Below are 18,896 nucleotides of genomic sequence, written 5' to 3' on the forward strand. Positions count from 1 at the left end.
GTGCTCGGTAGGGTGGGGGAGAGGCAATCTACAAGCTCCACACTGCTGCCAGCGGAGGGGCATCCGTCGCTAGAGGGACAGGGTTGGAGCAGGTAAGAGGCAGCTTCTGCTTCCAGCTGGGAGTGTCCCAGAGCTGCTGCCAGCCAGAGTGGGATGGGGAGGAGAGGCAGCTTCAATCTCGGGGGGGAACTGCAGCCATGCGCACAGGGCAGCAACGGACTGCGGCCCACAGATCGGAACCCCGGTCACCGCAGTCCCTGTATCGGCGGGTGGCGTGCTCACCTAGGACACAAAAAGAATGGGCCCACTGATGTCAGGGGTGGGCCCAGCCACCACCGTCACTATTGGGGGCAGGACCGGCACCTATGTAGATGTTGGGCTTCCTTCCCCCAAGCTCTCCCTCGCATCGATTGACACCTAACGTGGCGGAGGGGACGTCCAGACCCGGGCCCGCTGTTTTAGGCAAAAGGATTTGCCTAGCGGGAACACTACTTCTATATAACCACATGCACAGGTAAAATGCTCTAAGTAGCATTGCACCCATGTCAGTATCCCAGGGCCTGCTACTCAATGTACATATGCGGGGAAATGTAATAGGGTCCAAGTTTGCAGAGGTTTGGGATTTTGTCTGAGATTGACCATATTTTTAAAGCAGCAGCCATTTACAAGGCAAAATAAACCTGTTTTTTTCCTTGATGGCTGCGTTAAAATTGAGGGCAATCTCTGCGATATCCTGGACCTCCGCAAAGTCTGACCCAGGAGGATTCATCTCTCAATCATTGAGGTGAAACCCACAGGACATGTCCATGCTGAAGTCTTTAAAAGAGTAGAACATGGTAGGACTGTCTAAAGAGTAATACCCTTTGACAAATTTACAACCCCCATATTGGCTTGTCATTTAAAATTTATTGCAGTAATGTTTTGTTTCTATGTTACAGACACAAGAAAACAATAATGCATCCTCAGGTGAGATTCAGCACTCTCCAGGGCTTTATATGTCCACCTGTGCCACCCCATCCTCCACCAGTGGCCCATTTATAGTAGTCCATACTGGGATTAGGGCAGTGCCAGATTAAGCCTTCGGGGGGCCCGGGGCACTTTAGACAGGGGGGCCACCTTGCACTTGTCATTACTGGCCGCAAACTGCATAGGAGAATATTACACTGTCAAAACACAGAGTAAAGGCAGTATAAACTTGGTCAATGGGTAACTGCAGGGGATATATACAGTAGATTATATATATATATATATATATATATATATATATATATATATATATATATATATATTATATATATATATATATATAGCAGTTTTTTGTCCAGAAGGGCAAAATGAGTCGGCACTCCACGTTTTTCCCCCAAAATTCAATTGTATTAAAAAGAGAAATACATTACAACGTGCTCCAGCAGTGTCATCAACGTTTCATGGCCCCTACGGCCATTTCGTCAGGATGTGGGCTGCGGGGTAAGGTGTACCAGTGCCAGGACAGTATTTCTCTTTTTAATACAATTGAATTTTGGAAAAAAAACGTGGAGTGCCGACTCATTTTGCCCTTCTGGACAAAAAACTGCTGTGTATCTACTTAGGTACGGCACCCCGGACGCTGCTTTATCATCCAGAGTGCCAAAGATTTCGCATATATATATATATATATATATATATATATATATATATATATATATATATATATATATATATATATATATATATATATATATAGTTAGAGAGATAGAGAGAGAGAGAGATGTGTGGTAAGTGGCACTCCTTTGGACTTCACAAAAATGACTATGCAGACGCAATCAGCTCCAACATTTCAGATTTTACTCAGTTTTCAAGGATAGAACCATTTCTTTGAGTGCAGCACCCGGGCAGTTGTCATGTGTATCTTGGAGTGCCGGTAATCACGTATCTATTTATATATCTATATCTATATATATCTATATACAAACACACACATACATACTTGCATGCATACATACATACATACCACATGAAAAGCCTGTGTTTGACCCAGTGTTGCCTCTGATTAAAAACCCTCCCATGACTAGGCTGCTGCTGCTGTTCTCCATGGGCCTGAGACGCATGTAATGAGCTCTACCAATCAGAGCTCAGCACAAACGTCTAAGCCTCTGCCCTCTGTTCCAAAGTGTCATGGGACTTAGTCAACTCCCAGTAATGCACTGCACACTTGTGCAATCAGTATGCCTTGGCTCCTGATGCTCAGCACCATTAATCATTGTCACATTGGCAGATAGGTGAAGCTGCAGCACTACCCCATTCCCATGCACAAAACCTTTAGCTAAAAAAAAAAAAAATGACCAGTTTTGATTTTGCAGTGTAAATGATTGCCACTTTAAAAAAACTGGAGATTTCTTACCAAATCTCTCACTTTCTGAATCTCTCATTCTATTAAATCTCACCCTACATCCCTGGCCCCTCTATATCCTACAAAACATCCCTGACCTCTTTTTACCCTAAACAATATCCCTGACCACTCTTTTTAGCCTACACTACATCCCTGACCCCTCTATATCCTATACTACATCCCTGACCCTTTGTATAGCCTGCAAACTACATCCTTGGCCCCTCTATAACCTACACTACATCCCTGGTCCCTCTACAGCCTACACTGCATCCCTGACCTCTTTATACCCTACACCAGTGGTCTCCAACCTTTTTCGGGACGGGAGCTACTCGCGACAAAATAAACCGCCCGAAGAGCTACTAAATGTAAAAAAAAAATTAAAATCTGCATAATACCCCAAAAAATGCCCTTTACACATAATGCCACACACCGTAATGCCCCTGACACCTTATGCCACACACTGCAATGTCCAATATGTCACAAACATACCTCCCAACACGAGGCAGAGGAGACATCCCAAAATTAGAGGGTTCACCTACTACCGTGGAACTCCTGCGAGGCTACATCCCCCATTTTTTCCAATATGAGGGCATGGTCAGCTCTCTAAGAGCTGTAGCCACATGTGGTGCGGCCATGGAAAATGGAGATGTGATACACATATGTCCCCAATAGTACAGTGCCAGATACACATGACCCCAATAGTGCAGTCTGTGATGCCCATTATACCTATGCCGCATACTGTGATGCCCATTATACATATGCCCCGCACCGTGATGCTCCATTATACATATGCCACACACATGATGCCCATTATACATATGCCCATTATACAGTACATATGCCCCACAACTTGACGCTCCATTATGCAAACGTCCCGCAGCGTGACGCTGAATTAAACATATGCCACACACATGATGTCCATTATACATATGCCGCACACCGTGATGCCCATTATACATATGCCCCACATCGTGATGCTCCATTATACATATGCCCCACATTAAGCTCCATAATACATATGCCCCACACACCGTGAGGCTCCATTATACATATGCCACACACAGAGATGCACCATTATACATATGCCACACAATGTGATGCTCCATTATACAAATGCCCCACTGCGTGATGCCCATTATACATATGCCCCACCGTGATGCTCCATTATACATATGCCCCACTGTGATGCTCCATTATACATATGCCCCACTGTGATGCTCCATAATACATATGCCCCACTGTGATGCTCCATTATACATATGCCCCACTGTGATGCTCCATTATACATATGCCCCACTGTGATGCTCCATAATACATATGCCCCACACACTGTGATGCTCCATTATACATATGCCACACTGTGATGCTCCATTATACATATGCCACACTGTGATGCTCCATTATACATATGCCCCACACACTGTGATGCTCCATTATACATATGCCCCACTGTGATGCTCCATTATACATATGCCCCACACACTGTGATGCTCCATTATACATATGCCCCACCGTGATGCTCCATTATACATATGCCCCACTGTGATGCTCCATAATACATATGCCCCACTGTGATGCTCCATTATACCTATGCCCCACTGTGATGCACCATAATACATATGCCCCACTGTGATGCTCCATTATAACTATGCCCCACTGTGATGCTCCATTATACATATGCCCCACTGTGATGCTCCATTATACATATGCCCCACACACTGTGATGCTCCATTATACATATGCCCCACACACTGTGATGCCCATTATACATATGCCCCACTGTGATGCTCCATAATACATATGCCCCACTGTGATGCTCCATAATACATATGCCCCACTGTGATGCTCCATTATACATATGCCCCACTGTGATGCTCCATTATACCTATGCCCCACCGTGATGCTCCATAATACATATGCCCCACTGTGATGCTCCATAATACATATGCCACACACCGTGATACTCCATTATACATATGCCCCACCGTGATGCTCCATTATACATATGCCCCACTGTGATGCTCCATAATACATATGCCCCACTGTGATGCTCCATTATACCTATGCCCCACTGTGATGCACCATAATACATATCCCACTGTGATGCTCCATTATACATATGCCCCACTGTGATGCTCCATTATACATATGCCCCACACACTGTGATGCTCCATTATACATATGCCCCACACACTGTGATGCCCATTATACATATGCCCCACTGTGATGCTCCATAATACATATGCCCCACTGTGATGCTCCATAATACATATGCCCCACTGTGATGCACCATAATACATATGCCACACTGTGATGCTCCATTATACATATGCCCCACTGTGATGCTCCATTATACTTATGCCCCACTGTGATGCTCCATTATACCTATGCCCCACTGTGATGCACCATAATACATATGCCCCACTGTGATGCTCCATTATACCTATGCCCCACTGTGATGCTCCATTATACATATGCCCCACTGTGATGCTCCATTATACATATGCCCCACTGTGATGCTCCATTATACATATGCCCCACACACTGTGATGCCCATTATACATATGCCCCACTGTGATGCTCCATAATACATATGCCCCACTGTGATGCTCCATAATACATATGCCCCACTGTGATGCTCCATAATACATATGCCACACACCGTGATACTCCATTATACATATGCCCCACTGTGATGCTCCATAATACATATGCCCCACACACTGTGCGCACACAGTTTTCATTTTTTTTTTACCTAATGTAGTCTGAGCAGAGGCTGTGGCGCAGGACCTGAGCAGAGGCTGTGGCGTCGATGAGAAAGTGCGCTGGGGACGTCAGGAGGACGCGGCATGAAGTCACTTTCAGACCTCCTGCCGCCAAGTGAGGATGGAAACGCTACGCGGCAGGAGGTCACTTCCGCCACGTCAGGACCACAAAAGCAGCATTAAAACACTTTCTGACCTCCTGCCGTCAAGCAAGGTACCGCTACGCGGCAGGAGGTCACTGAAACAGCCCCGAGCTACTGGAAAAGTCCCGGCGAGCTACCCGTCGCTCGCGAGCGACGGGTTGGCGAACCCTGCCCTACACAATATCCCTGACCCCTATGTTTAGCCTACACTACATCCATCGCCCCTCTATATCCTACACTACATCCCTGGTCTCTCTATACCCTACACTACATCCCTGATCCCTCTATATCCTACACAATATCCCTGACCCCTCTGTTTAGCCTACAATACATCCCTGGACCCTCTGTATCCTACAATTAGGGTTGCCACCTCAGTCATTGGGGATTCCTGTAGATACTCTCCCCCCTGTTAATAATGTGCGCCCGCTCCTGGGAAAGTGGGCGTGGCCTAAAAGGACATACATCTGAGACATATATATATATATCCCTGGCCCCTCTATAGCCTATACTACTTACCTGACCCCTCTGTTTATCCTACACTACATCCCAGGCCCCAATATACCCTACACTACATCCCTGATAAAAATAAAACAAAAGGTAAAGTACACTGAGACACAGAAATGTTTGGGGAGTGAGCCATGGTGTAGGAAAAAAATGCTGCAAATGCTGGCAAATGTAGTTCTTCACAACTAAACACTCATATTATCTTTATACTAATGAAACATGTAGAGGGAGACACAATGGGGGAAATTTACTAAGACAAATATGTCTGAAATTTCCGGGATTTACTATGGCCGATATACGCTGTTCATATTCTTTTCACAGGCGTATTCATTTTAAAATGCATACTACATCAAAATAATAGGACTCATTGAGCCGGACCTGGTTCCAAAAATACGGGGGACAAAAAGCATAGGGGTCCCCCGTATTTCTGAAACCAGCCCTGGACTCTTGGACCGGTCCTGGATCCAAAAATCTGGGGGACAAAAAATCTGGGGGTCCCCCGTATTTTGAAACAAGCACCGGGCTCCAACAGCCCGCGGTGTAATGCCACAGCGGGGGGACACTTTTTATATAAGGTCCGCCGGCCGAATCATGAGCACCGTGGCTGGTCAGCCTTGGACGGGGTACCAGGAGCAGTGGCAAACGCAGGATTTTCAGAAGGGGGTTTCCAGAGGGGCGGAGCAAAGCACAGAGATGGACACTTAGGTGACCCAGTATATGCCGGGTCAGTTAAAGTATTATAGATAGACATATATATATATATATATATATATATATATAGCGTGGATAGATCAGGCGGCACTCAAGGATTTTCAATGCAAAAACGTGTTTATTCCTCCGACATGTTTCGGGCTATTGCCCGTCCTCAGGGATCCCTGAGGACGGGCAATAGCCCGAAACATGTCGGAGGAATAAACACGTTTTTGCATTGAAAATCCTCGAGTGCCGCCTGATCTATCCACGCTGTATAGGGACACCACGATCCCATGAGGAAGGCACCAGGTGTTACACCATTTATGACTGCGGAGTGCCGGGCAACACTGGAAGTATATATATATATATATTGTGGGGTTTTAGCATCAAACGGGTAGGCACAGGTGAGGATTTGGCAGACTTAGACAGTGACATCACGGCTTGGGTCCAAAACAGGGCTTGCCTGAGTTTTATTGCAGCACTCAGAGCAAGAAACTAACAACAGCCTTTACACTTCAGGCAAAACAGAAAACAAAACCTGCTCGTCTGAGCTCTAACTAAACAGAATAAACGTCCCTCTCTATACCAGGGCCACACTATGTGACACTGGACACACACAGCAGATATAGATCAAGTAATGCAGTACTTACAGCCTTGTCTCTCTCTAGCAGCAGCTTACTGCCTCCAACACCCAGGGAGAGAGAGAGAGAGAGAGAGCTCTAAGGAGAGGGCTGACTCCTTTTTAAAGAATCAGGTGTTCTCCTGATTACCAGCCCAGGACAGAACACCCTTTGTAAGCCGGAGCTTACCACACAGATTGAAATAGCCTGCAGTCTATATGCCATAAGACAGGATTCTAGGGGAAAAGTACCTGCCGTCTATGACTTTCCCTGCCACTGTCTTACATACCCTCCCCCTCTGTTCGAACCTGTGGGGTCGGACACTGTCTGCCAACTGGCAGTATGTTCGGGATAGGACATCGGCATTACCCTGAAGCCTTCCTGCTCTGTGTTCCACTGTAAATTTGAAATTTTGCAAATTGAGAAACCATCTCATGACCCTTGCATTTCTCTCTTTGGCTTGGTACATCCATGTAAGTGGGGAGTGGTCAGTGATTAATCTAAAGGAGCGTCCTAAGAGATAGTACTTTAGGGATTCAAGGGCCCACTTGATTGCTAAGCACTCCCGCTCGACTATACTGTAGTTTCTCTCCGTAGGTGTGAGCTTCCTGCTCAAATATGTTACCGGGTGTTCCTCTCCACCAACTTCTTGGGAGAGGACAGCACCTAGTCCCACATCAGAAGCATCAGTCTGTACGACAAACTCTTTTTTAAAATCTGGAGTGATCAGGACTGGTTGATTACAAAGGGCCACTTTTAATTCTTGGAATGCCCTTTCAGCCTCTGGGTTCCAGCTGACCATAACTGCCCTACCTCCTTTGGTAAGATCGGTTAGGGGCGCTGCCATGGTTGCAAACTGGGGAATGAACCTACGGTAATACCCCAGAATTCCCAAAAAAAACCTGACTTGTTTTTTTGTTGAAGGACGAGGCCAGTCTTGGATAGCCTCCACTTTATTTATTTGTGGCTTTATTATACCTCTCCCGATAACATACCCCAGGTCTAACATTTTCTGGACCTCCCCAGATATGGCCTGTCTACGCGCTTCTGGTACTCTATAGGGTTTTAAGCGTACCCGAACTCCAGGTTCGGTGACAATGTCATGTTTTATGGCTGTGGTGCGCCCTGGAAGTTCTGAGAACACATCATAATTCCTTTGTACTAACTCTTTAGTTTCCTGCTTCTGGGATTTGGACAGGGTCTCTGACACCCGCACCTCTGGGCTATCACTAGAGGGGGCACTTACAGCTGTCAGAGTCTCTCTGTCTTTCCAGGGTTTAATTAAGTTCACATGGTACAACTGTTCTGGCTTCCGTTTACCTGGTTGATACACTTTATAATTTACACTTCCCACTTTTTTATCTACCCGATACAGTAGATCCTGGTTAATGGCCATATTTGGGAACTCTTTGTCAGCATTGGGGTATTGGGGCTCACCATTTATGACTTTAGGATTTTCCCTAGCTTTTAATAAGGTGGGATCTCTAAGTGGAGCAGTCCCAAAATTATCACGTGACATCTCTAGCTCAGGCATGTCACACGCTTCTTCCTGCTCCTCAGCTTCACCTGCAAGAACAGCTAGGGGAAAACGGTCAGATTCAATAGTGGTCACCCCTACCGTTTGAACCTCAGTATCCTGATCAAAAGGCTCAGGACTAATCACAGGGCACACATTCTCATTATTAACAGCATTTCTAGTGCAGTGTACATTCTGTTTCCACAAGTCCCAGAACAATGGGAAGTCTCTTCCCAGGATCACACTATGCATCAGGGTCTCTACCACGCCCACTTCATGGGACACAGTTCCACAAGTACTCTTTAGCTGGACTAAAGCTGTGGGATACTCCTTGGTGTCCCCATGTATGCACAAGACCCCTATGTAACGTCCTGTGAGTGTCCGAGGGTCTACCAAGCTGGCATGGATGAGTGTAACTAAACTCCCAGAGTCCAGTAGAGCCCTCCCGGGATAACCATCCACCTTTACATGACATATTTGCTGTCCAGTTTCTGACACAGTCTCAGCAGAGAAAACAGAACGTGCATATAAAGAGCTTCGCCAGGTTGTATCACACTCCATTGGCTCAGAAGTAAGGGGGCAATTGGCAGCAATATGCCCAGGTCCATGACAACGCCAACACTGTATGCGGCCCCAGTCTTTTTGCGACCCAGGTTTGGACCCTACTGTCCCTTGGGAACGCCTCTCCACTGTTTGTTCCCCATCTAGGCCACCTCCCTTTACAACATTATTCACCCCTCTAGTAAACGGAACAGTCTTACCAGATGACCCGGCCGCTTTGCTGTTCTTGAGGGTGGAATGTCCAGGAGGCACTTCTTGGATTAGATTTTCAGTAGCTCTGTACCTCTCAACCAAGTTGACAAGCCCCTCGGCATCATTAGGGTCGCCCTGACCAACCCAGCGCTGAACCTTTGGAGGTAAGGAACAAAGATACTTGTCCAGCACGACTCTCTCCACGATCTGCACTGGTGTAGACTCCTCTGACTGTAGCCACTTCCTTACCAGGTGGACCAGGTCATACATTTGGGACCGCGCAGGTAACTGTTCAGAAAAAGTCCAGTTATGCACCTTCCGGGCACGCACACTCATGTTTACGCCTAAGCGAGCAAGGATCTCTCCCTTGAGTTTCGCGTAGACCTTAGCATCCTGCTCACTCAGATCAAAATACGCCTTTTGTGGTTCTCCAGTTAGAAAAGGCGCTACCACACCTGCCCATTGATCCACGGGTAACTGTTCACGCTCTGCTACACGTTCAAACACTGCAAGATAGGCCTCTACATCATCCGTGAGAGTCATCTTTTGCAGAGATTTCTGTACTGCAGCCCGTGTGGTTGGAAGCAAGGGTTGGGGTGTTTGCACACTCTGCGCCACACTCTTAGCCACATTCTGTATTTGCTCTTGTAATTGCAGATTAATTTGCTGCTGTTCCTTTAAGGCTAGTCTGTTGGATTCAAGCAGCAAAACATTGGTTTCAGCCTGGGCACGCATGGCCTCCTCATGCACCTTTTGCTGACATGCGTTTGCCTGCCGCTGCAGCTCATTTGCCTGCACCAAGTGTTTTAAAAGGTCCTCCATTTTAACAGTCTCCTGTTGCAGTGTTACAGCAGCCTTTAGCCAGGACATGCAAGTATCAGTGCACTCCAGACACTCACTTGTGGCTGGTTGCCTTTAGCAACAACTTCCAGCTTGCTGTAGCAAAAGTCCTATAGTTCGATGTATGTCTCTTTAAGTGAGATGCTTGCTTGCATTCTCCACCATATGTGGGGTTTTAGCATCAAACGGGTAGGCACAGGTAAGGATTTGGCACAGACTTAGACATTGACATCACGGCTTGGGTCCAAAACAGGGCTTGCCTGAGTTTTATTGCAGCACTCAGAGCAAGAAACTAACAACAGCCTTTACACTTCAGGCAAAACAGAAAACAAAACCTGCTCGTCTGAGCTCTAACTAAACAGAATAAACGTCCCTCTCTATACCAGGGCCACACTATGTGACACTGGACACACACAGCAGATATAGATCAAGTAATGCAGTACTTACAGCCTTGTCTCTCTCTAGCAGCAGCTTACTGCCTCCAACACCCAGGGAGAGAGAGAGAGAGAGCTCTAAGGAGAGGGCTGACTCCTTTTTAAAGAATCAGGTGTTCTCCTGATTACCAGCCCAGGACAGAACACCCTTTGTAAGCCGGAGCTCACCACACAGATTGAAATAGCCTGCAGTCTATATGCCATAAGACAGGATTCTAGGGGAAAAGTACCTGCCGTCTATGACTTTCCCTGCCACTGTCTTACAATATATATATATATATATATATATATATATATATATATATACACATACAGGGGCATCAACAGCAGTGTAGACCCCTGGGCATAGCAATGTATTGGGGCCACTACTGATCCTCCAGCGGTAGGGGTGGGGGAAGCTTTGATGTCCCACAGGTGGTAGGGGGTATTATATCAACTGCTCAGCATGTAGGGCCTGGATCAGTAATTTCCACTAATTACCCCTTTACTGCACAGATGGTGGGAGATGGGGTGGGAGAAGGGGGCACTGGGCTGAATGAAGGGGCCCTGACACATAACTTCCAGGGTGGTAGAGGATGTTTAATATGCAGAGGAGGGGCGTATAGTGGAGTGGGCTTATTATTCATACTTTTCTGGTGGGAGGACAGCTTGCTTGACTGTAGATATCTCCAGTTCCCAGAAATACATTTATTAGATTTTAATGGATTTAAAAACTAGAGAATCCCACCTACCAAATGGTATTGGGGACTAGGGAATCAGAGTTCAGGAGACAGAGCAATCTGCCAACGAGAATATAAAACTACATACCAGGTGTGTGGAGCTGGAGCAGTAACCAGCTGCTGGAAGGCTGATATCTCTGGTTCTGGGAACAGTAGAGACAAGCTACTAGTGTCCTCCAATGAGGGAGAGTCCCAGCTTTCGGATTATACCCTCAGAGAAACTCTAAGTCAGAGAGAACCTGAAATATCTGACTGGGAAGAGCAATTAACAGGCTTGGATGGGGACCACTGCTTTGAAGTCAGATATCTCCGGTTCCCAAGGGCCGATTTTTAAAATTCTTGTACCCATGGAAAGAGGGGACCCTCAGCTTTCAGCCTAGGTCCCTTAGAATCCTGGGGGGGTTCTGGGTACCCAGAAACCCCCCCTGCGTGCGCTACTGGGAGGTAGCACCAGTGACCTATACAGAACTGGGCACAGTATCTAGATGAGGCCGCACCAGTGACCTATACAGAACTCGGCACAGTATCTAGATGAGGCTGCATCAGTGACCTATACAGAACTGGGCACAGTATCTAGAGGAGGCCGTACCAATGACCTATACAGAACTGGGCAAATATCTAGAGGAGGCCGCACCAGTGACCTATACAGAACTGGGTACAGTATCTAGATGAGGCCGCACCAGTGACCTATACAGAACTGAGCACATTATCTAGATGAGGCTGCACCAGTGACCTATACAGAACTGAGCACAGTATCTAGATGAGGCCGCACCAGTGACCTATACAGAACCGGGCACAGTATCTAGATGAGGTGGCTCCAGTGACCAATACAGAATTGGGCACAATATCTAGATGAAGCCGCACAAGTGACCTACTGTATACAGAACTAGGCATAGTTATCTAAATGAGGCCGCACCAGTGACCAATACAGAACTGGGCACAGTACTTTTTTTTATTTTTAAATTTCAACTTTATTTTCATTTTTCTTTTCTTTACACATAAAAAACGTATGTTTAAAATAACAGGAATACCTTACATACAATACCCTTCAGTTTCCCCATACCAGAACCATCCATTTTATACTGTTGTTTTACAACTGATCTTTACATCAGGAGGGCGAACTCCACCTCTCCCGCGTCTTTATAGTTTATTTAATTTTGTTTATTATTTATTCGTACCTTATTTGGTCCTTACTTATGTCAACCTTACTATATACTTTCCATAATTAGTGTTTTGTTTCTTCAGTGTTCACCCCTTCACTCTCTCTATTTGGGATTTAACTATTTCTACATACCTACTCCCTGTGTACTATCACCTCCTTTCATCTACTTCATATATGTGATCTTCTCAAATCTTATTTATTCTATTCTTGAAATAGTTTCTATGTGCTTCAACTTTAATTTTATCTTATTCTAATATATGTGAGATTCAAGTGCCTATTTTTAAATTTCATTATTCACTCTATTGCATCCTATTTATTCTGTTCTTGGACCTTTTTATATATAATTTCTATGTGCTCTATCCTTTTATTTTATCTTCTTCTAGTGTGTGTGAGGTTCACGTGTCTATTTCTTTAAATTTCATTTTTCCCTCTATTTTCTTCCCCCCTCTTCGGGAGCCGTGGGGTTCGCCCCTCGATTTACACTTATTCCACCTGTATCCTCCCATAGGGAAATTTTACTTTGACTAGTTCCAGTCAATTTTATTTCATTCCAAGGTTTTTGGCATGCATTCCGGTATTCTTTACATTACATCTTACCATAACATTTATAACTAACTTCTATCCCTCCTCCCCCCTCCCTCCCCTCTTAGGTTGATTTTTACTTTTCTTGCCTTCACCTTCCTGCCTCATATTATAGTCCTGGTTGCTTTGGTCTTCCTTAACTATTGAGACTTCCCCTTCTACATCTTCCAGTTGTTCCAAACCTTATAAAAAGTGGTTATCTTCCCCCTTGCCATGTACGTGAATTTTTCATGTGCCATAGTAGTATTTATAAGGGCTTTCCAAGTATCTACATCAGGGCCCTCTTTGGCCATCCACTTTCGGGCTATACAGGTCTTGGCCAGAGTAAATGCTATAATAACAAACAGTCTTAGATGTTTTTCCATCGCTCCCTTCTTTATATTAGACAGTACGCAAGCGGAAGGTGTACAACTTTCCCTAGGGACTCCTCTATCGACCAGTGCTTTAATCACATTTTCCCAAAATTCAGTTACCTCTGGGCAGGACCAAAGCAAATGCCAAAATGTGCCTATGTTGTTTGTACATTTGGGACAATTAGCACTATCTCTCCCACCAATTCTATATAATAATTCTGATGTCATATACGTTCTGTGAACTATAAACAGCTGAATCTGTTGCTGACTCACTTGGTTGGTTGCCAACCGTACATTTGCAAGAGTCTCCTGCCATTCCTGTTCGGAAATAGGACCTAGGTCTATCTCCCATTTAGACTTTAATTCCACCAGATCATACCTATGGATTTCTTGACCAAGAGCCCGATACATATAGGATACCTCGTGTCTCCCCGGGCATCTCTTCAGCAGTTTTTTAGTCGCCGCATGTTCTAATTTCTAGCTAGCCCTTCCAAATTGAGTATTGCAGGCATGGCGCAGCTGCATATAGCTAAACAGGTATTTAATGGGGAGGGAAAATTCGAGCTTAAGGGACTGGAATGACCTTAACTCATCGTTCTCATATAATTGTCCCAAGACTTTGACTCCTTTTGGTCCCCATATCTTTCCTACTTGTAATTTCCCTAGTTCTGTTAAAGCTCTAGCTCCTTCCAGGGGCGTTTCAGGGTCTATTCCCTGGCTTCCCAGTAGTCCCTCCACCTGTTTCCACACTAGACTCATCTGTCTAATAATTGGTGGCCATTTCCGTCTCGTATTGCCACTCAGTAGCATCTCTAAAGGTGTATGCCCAGAGGTTAAAATCCTTACTATCTCTCTAAAACCATCCTCTTCTGTCCCGCTTTGGATCAGTATTCTTAGGTGTGCCAATTGTGTGGCTAGGTAGTACAGCCAGAGGTTCGGCAGTGCCAGTCCTCCCTCCCCTTTTGGCCGAGTTAAGGTTTCTAGTTTTAATCTTGGTCTTTTATTAGACCAAATTAAGGATGATATTAATCCTTCTATTTGGCGAAAAATCCGTCTTGGGAGGTATACTGGGGAGTGCTGTAGCACATATAGGATCTTCGGCTGCACTATCATCTTAACCAAATTGATTTCCCCCGTTATCGTCAAAGGGAGACACCCCCAGGGTTCTATTTTAGATTTAATGTACTCAATTTGCGGGGTTATGTTTAATATTTCGAACCTTGAGGTGTCCCTAGTGACCCTTATCCCTAAATACTGGAACTCCTCAACCAATTTAAGTGGAGCCGGGGACGTAACCAATGGAAGACATGGGCCCTCCAGGGGTAATATGCATGATTTACTCCAATTGATGTTGAGGCCCGAGTATCCTCCGAATCTCTCCACTATCCCCACCACCCCCGGCACTGCCTCCAGATGATTATGTACAAACAGCAGAATATCATCTGCATATAAAGCTATTCGGTCTTCCTTTTTCCCAATATTAATTCCCTTTATTAATCTACTTTTTCTTATGAGGCATGCCAGGGGCTCGATGGGCACAGCGAAGAGACCCGGGGACATCGGGCATCCCTGCCTTGTGCCCCTTTTAATCTCGAATCTAGGGGATATATAATTGTTTACATTGACTCTTGCAGCTGGACGGTAATATAATAGTTTGGTCCAATTAATGAACACTGGGCCAATCCCTATCCACTCCATGGTTTCCCATAGATAGGTCCATTCGATAGTATCGAAGGCTTTAGCCGCGTCGAGTGAAATGACGGCCGCATCCTGCCTCTCCTCCTGCTGAACTTGCAGATGGAGAAACAGTCTTCTCAGGTTGGAAGTTGTAGACCTTCCCGGCATAAATCCGGCTTGATCACTATGTATAACTTCTCTTAGAACCTGACTCAACCTATTTGAAAGCCAGAATTTTAACATCATTAGTTAACAGGGATATTGGCCTGTAGGATTCCACCTCTTGGGATCTTTATCTTTTTTTAAAATTACTGTTATTAAAGCTTCTGACATTGAGCCAGGAAGTTTTCTATGTAGATAAACTTCATTGAACAAAGTCAGGAACCTAGGGGAGAAGAATCTACTATACTTCTTATACAGTTCTTGGGGTATCCCATCCATTCCTGGCGCTTTTCCCCCTGGAATAGAGACTATTGCCGCATCAATCTCCTCCAAGGTTATGGGGGCGTCTAAAATTTCCCTAGAAGCTAGGGACAGAGTCGGATATTAGCTAGATAGCTTCGGATCTCCTCTGGGGTATGTGTCTGGCTGGATTGATATAGTTGGGAGTAGAATTGTCTAAATTCCTCGGCTATCTCAGGTGTCTGATAGACTGAGCTTCCTTCTTTTACTTTTATTTCCGTTACTGTATTTGCAAGTCTATCCTGTCTTACAATGCCCGCTAAGAAACTCCCAGGCCTATCCCCTTCAATATATCTTAAATGCCCTGCGTATAATTCACGCATTTTTTCCTTTTCCGCTAGGCATTGTCGCCAGGCCTCTTGGGCATCCCTCCATCTTATTTTATGTTCCTCGGTGCTACTAAGGAGATATACTGATTCCATGGTACAGCAGTTTTTTTCCAGCTCCCTTTCTTTAGCCCGAAATGATGCCTTTCGGCCTGCTATCTCCCTTATCAAGGTTCCCCTAACACTGGCTTTGAAGGCATCCCATATAACTTCGATGGGTGCTGAACCATTATTGGTCGCAAAAAACTCATACCACATAGCTTCAAATTTCTCCCCAGACTCCAGTTGTGTCAGCCAGAATGTATTTAATTTCCAGAATGTGAATCCCCTTTTATCACCTAGATCTACTTTGTACATTATTGGGGAGTGATCTGAAATACCCCTTGTTAAATAAGTGATTTCCTGGGTGTTCGGGATCAACTCTTCAGACACCACTACTAAGTCTATTCTTGAGAATGTATCGTAGGATCTCGAAAAGCAAGAGTATTGCTGTACATCCGGGTATTTTTCCCTCCATACGTCGCGTAACCCCATTTCCTTAACTGTTTCTGAGAACCCTGTTTTCCGTATTACGCCTCCCATACTCCTTGCCCTCTTTCTATCCCGGATTGGATCTATTACATTGTTAATATCCCCCAACATGGGGGGCGTGGCTTGGCGGCCATACCGAGCGGCAGCGTTTCCATCAGGCTCCTGCCTTACCTGCCCATAATATACCCCTTACCCACACCGCCGGGTCCCGCTACCCTCCGACTGGAGAGCCATCGCTGCCGGGACCCTAGCGACGCAGGCAGCGGAGCCGGGGAGGGCTTAATAACCCTCCTGCGGGTTGCGGCCTAGCTCGCTATACGGAGCCGGGGCCTCGATTTTCGCCGCGCCCTGGACGGCGCGCGGCCGTGACTGTCCATCGCGCAGTCACGCTATCCCCTCACGCTGCCCCCCCGTCTGGAGAGCCGCTGCTAAACGGGACCCAGGCGGCGCAGTCCACAAGAGCCGGAGAAGGCTAGATCACCCTCCGGCAGCCTGAGGCCTAGCCCGCCGGACGGAGCCTGCGACCTAGATTTTCGCGCACATCCGCGCGCACCAGCAATTGGACGCCCACCCAGCCAGCAATCTTCCTGGGGTGCAGGGGGAGGTGGACTCTCTCCCCTGCTGCCCTGTCTCCTGCCTGGATCACACTGCCACCGCAAGTCAGGCTGTGGCTACAGGTACCCACACAACAGGCCCTGCACACCCCCACAGCTAGCCCTGCCTAGACAGCCCTGTACCCCAATACCCCTCTCCTATGTCCCATCCTTCCAAGGGGGCATCCAGCAGGCACTAGTGAGACCCCATACTACACAGGGCAATTGTGGCCTATCACCCAAATGACACCAGGGCCTTGATCTATGCAGGTGCTGTGCACACAGGCTGAGGCCAGTGAGGACCAGGCTCATACCCTACCCGTGCTGCTGCCTCCACATCCATCTAACCAAGACACCCTGTGCCTGTAATTAACAGCATCCTGATACTACCAGATACATCTGGTTGCTGATATACTCTGTGCTTACCACACTCCACCTGGGAACGGACCCCTTCCCTACACCTCGCAGACCCCCTGCCACACCACTTCATGGCCGCCCCCCCTCGGTGTTCACAGCCTGTCTAAACCACCTGTCTCCCTATCCTGAGGAGTACTGCTGTGTGCACGCACATATTGAGCCCTGCACTTATTTGGAATTAACCTCTGCACTCTTGTGATTTGAATATTGTTTCACACATAAACTATGGCTTTCTGTTACATTGCAATGTAACCTGACTTCACTTCTCAAACCCCAACGGGCCTGATACCATTATGCTTCACTTTGTCCAATAATGCGATAACCGTCATGCAAAATTTGATGTCTTAGCTTCACACAAATAGCCTCCACACTACTGCCTGCATTCCTTATCTACTATCAGCACAGCAGTGAGATTTCTGTTTATGAAAAGGTTCCTGGTACCCATTTCAATGTCCTCTGTGGACCCAGCTTTAGAACCTTCTGAGGCTACCACGTGTGGGCATTCTACCGACTCGGATCGCTCCTCTACCAAGTCCGTCTCAAAGAAAAAACGTAAATCTACTACCAAACCTAAAAAATCCAAGATGAAGCCCTCTGATATAGCTGCGGTCATTGGCCCCCTGCTGGATGAAAAATTGTCTGGGCTCAAGGAGGCTATCGATTCCACTCTCACCCAGCTGACCCACCACGCCCAGCGTTTGGACACGGTTGAGCAGAGGGTTTCGTCTATAGAAGATGATCTCACTGTTGCTCAGCGAACTGTCGACTCCCAATCTCGGGATATTGCGGCACTCCAGGAGAAAATTGACGACCTGGAAAACAGGAGCCGTCGAAACAATCTGAGAGTGGTGGGCATTCCAGAGTCCGTAAAGGGCCATGAGCTCATGCACCTCCTGTCTACCTGGCTCCCGGAGCAACTAGCCCTTGATCTTAAGGGAATCCCACTTGCTATAGAGCGGGCACACCGCATCGGTCCAGAACGTCCGAATCGTGGGGGGCGACCACGTCCCGTCATAATGAGAATTCTTAATTATGCAGATAAAATCAGAGTCCTGGAACATTACCGCAAAACCGCTAACCTTGCTTACAATGGTGAACACTTACTCATCTTTCAAGACTTTTCCGCTTTGGTGGCGGCAAAACGCAAGGAATTCACACCTCTCTGCAAGCACCTGATTGACTCTAACATCAAATTCTCCCTGCTCTACCCGGCACGGCTGCGGGTATTTGTGGATGGGAAACCACTCTTCTTTGACGCTCTGGAGGAGGCAAAGGCTCACTTCTCCATTCCTGACACCTGAGGCCTGCCCTATCCCCCTCGTGTGGTTTTCTCTTCTCCTCTCGGAAGATCAGGGGGAGGGGTGGAAAGGGAGATTTCTTCCTTTCCCCCTTTCCATGTCAATACCTGATATGTTGTAAACACTATTGTTTTGCTCTA

The sequence above is a fragment of the Crinia signifera genome, unplaced genomic scaffold (assembly GCF_055691185.1).
Source record: "Crinia signifera unplaced genomic scaffold, ASM5569118v1 HAP2_SCAFFOLD_101, whole genome shotgun sequence".
Classification (NCBI taxonomy): Eukaryota; Metazoa; Chordata; class Amphibia; order Anura; family Myobatrachidae; genus Crinia; species Crinia signifera.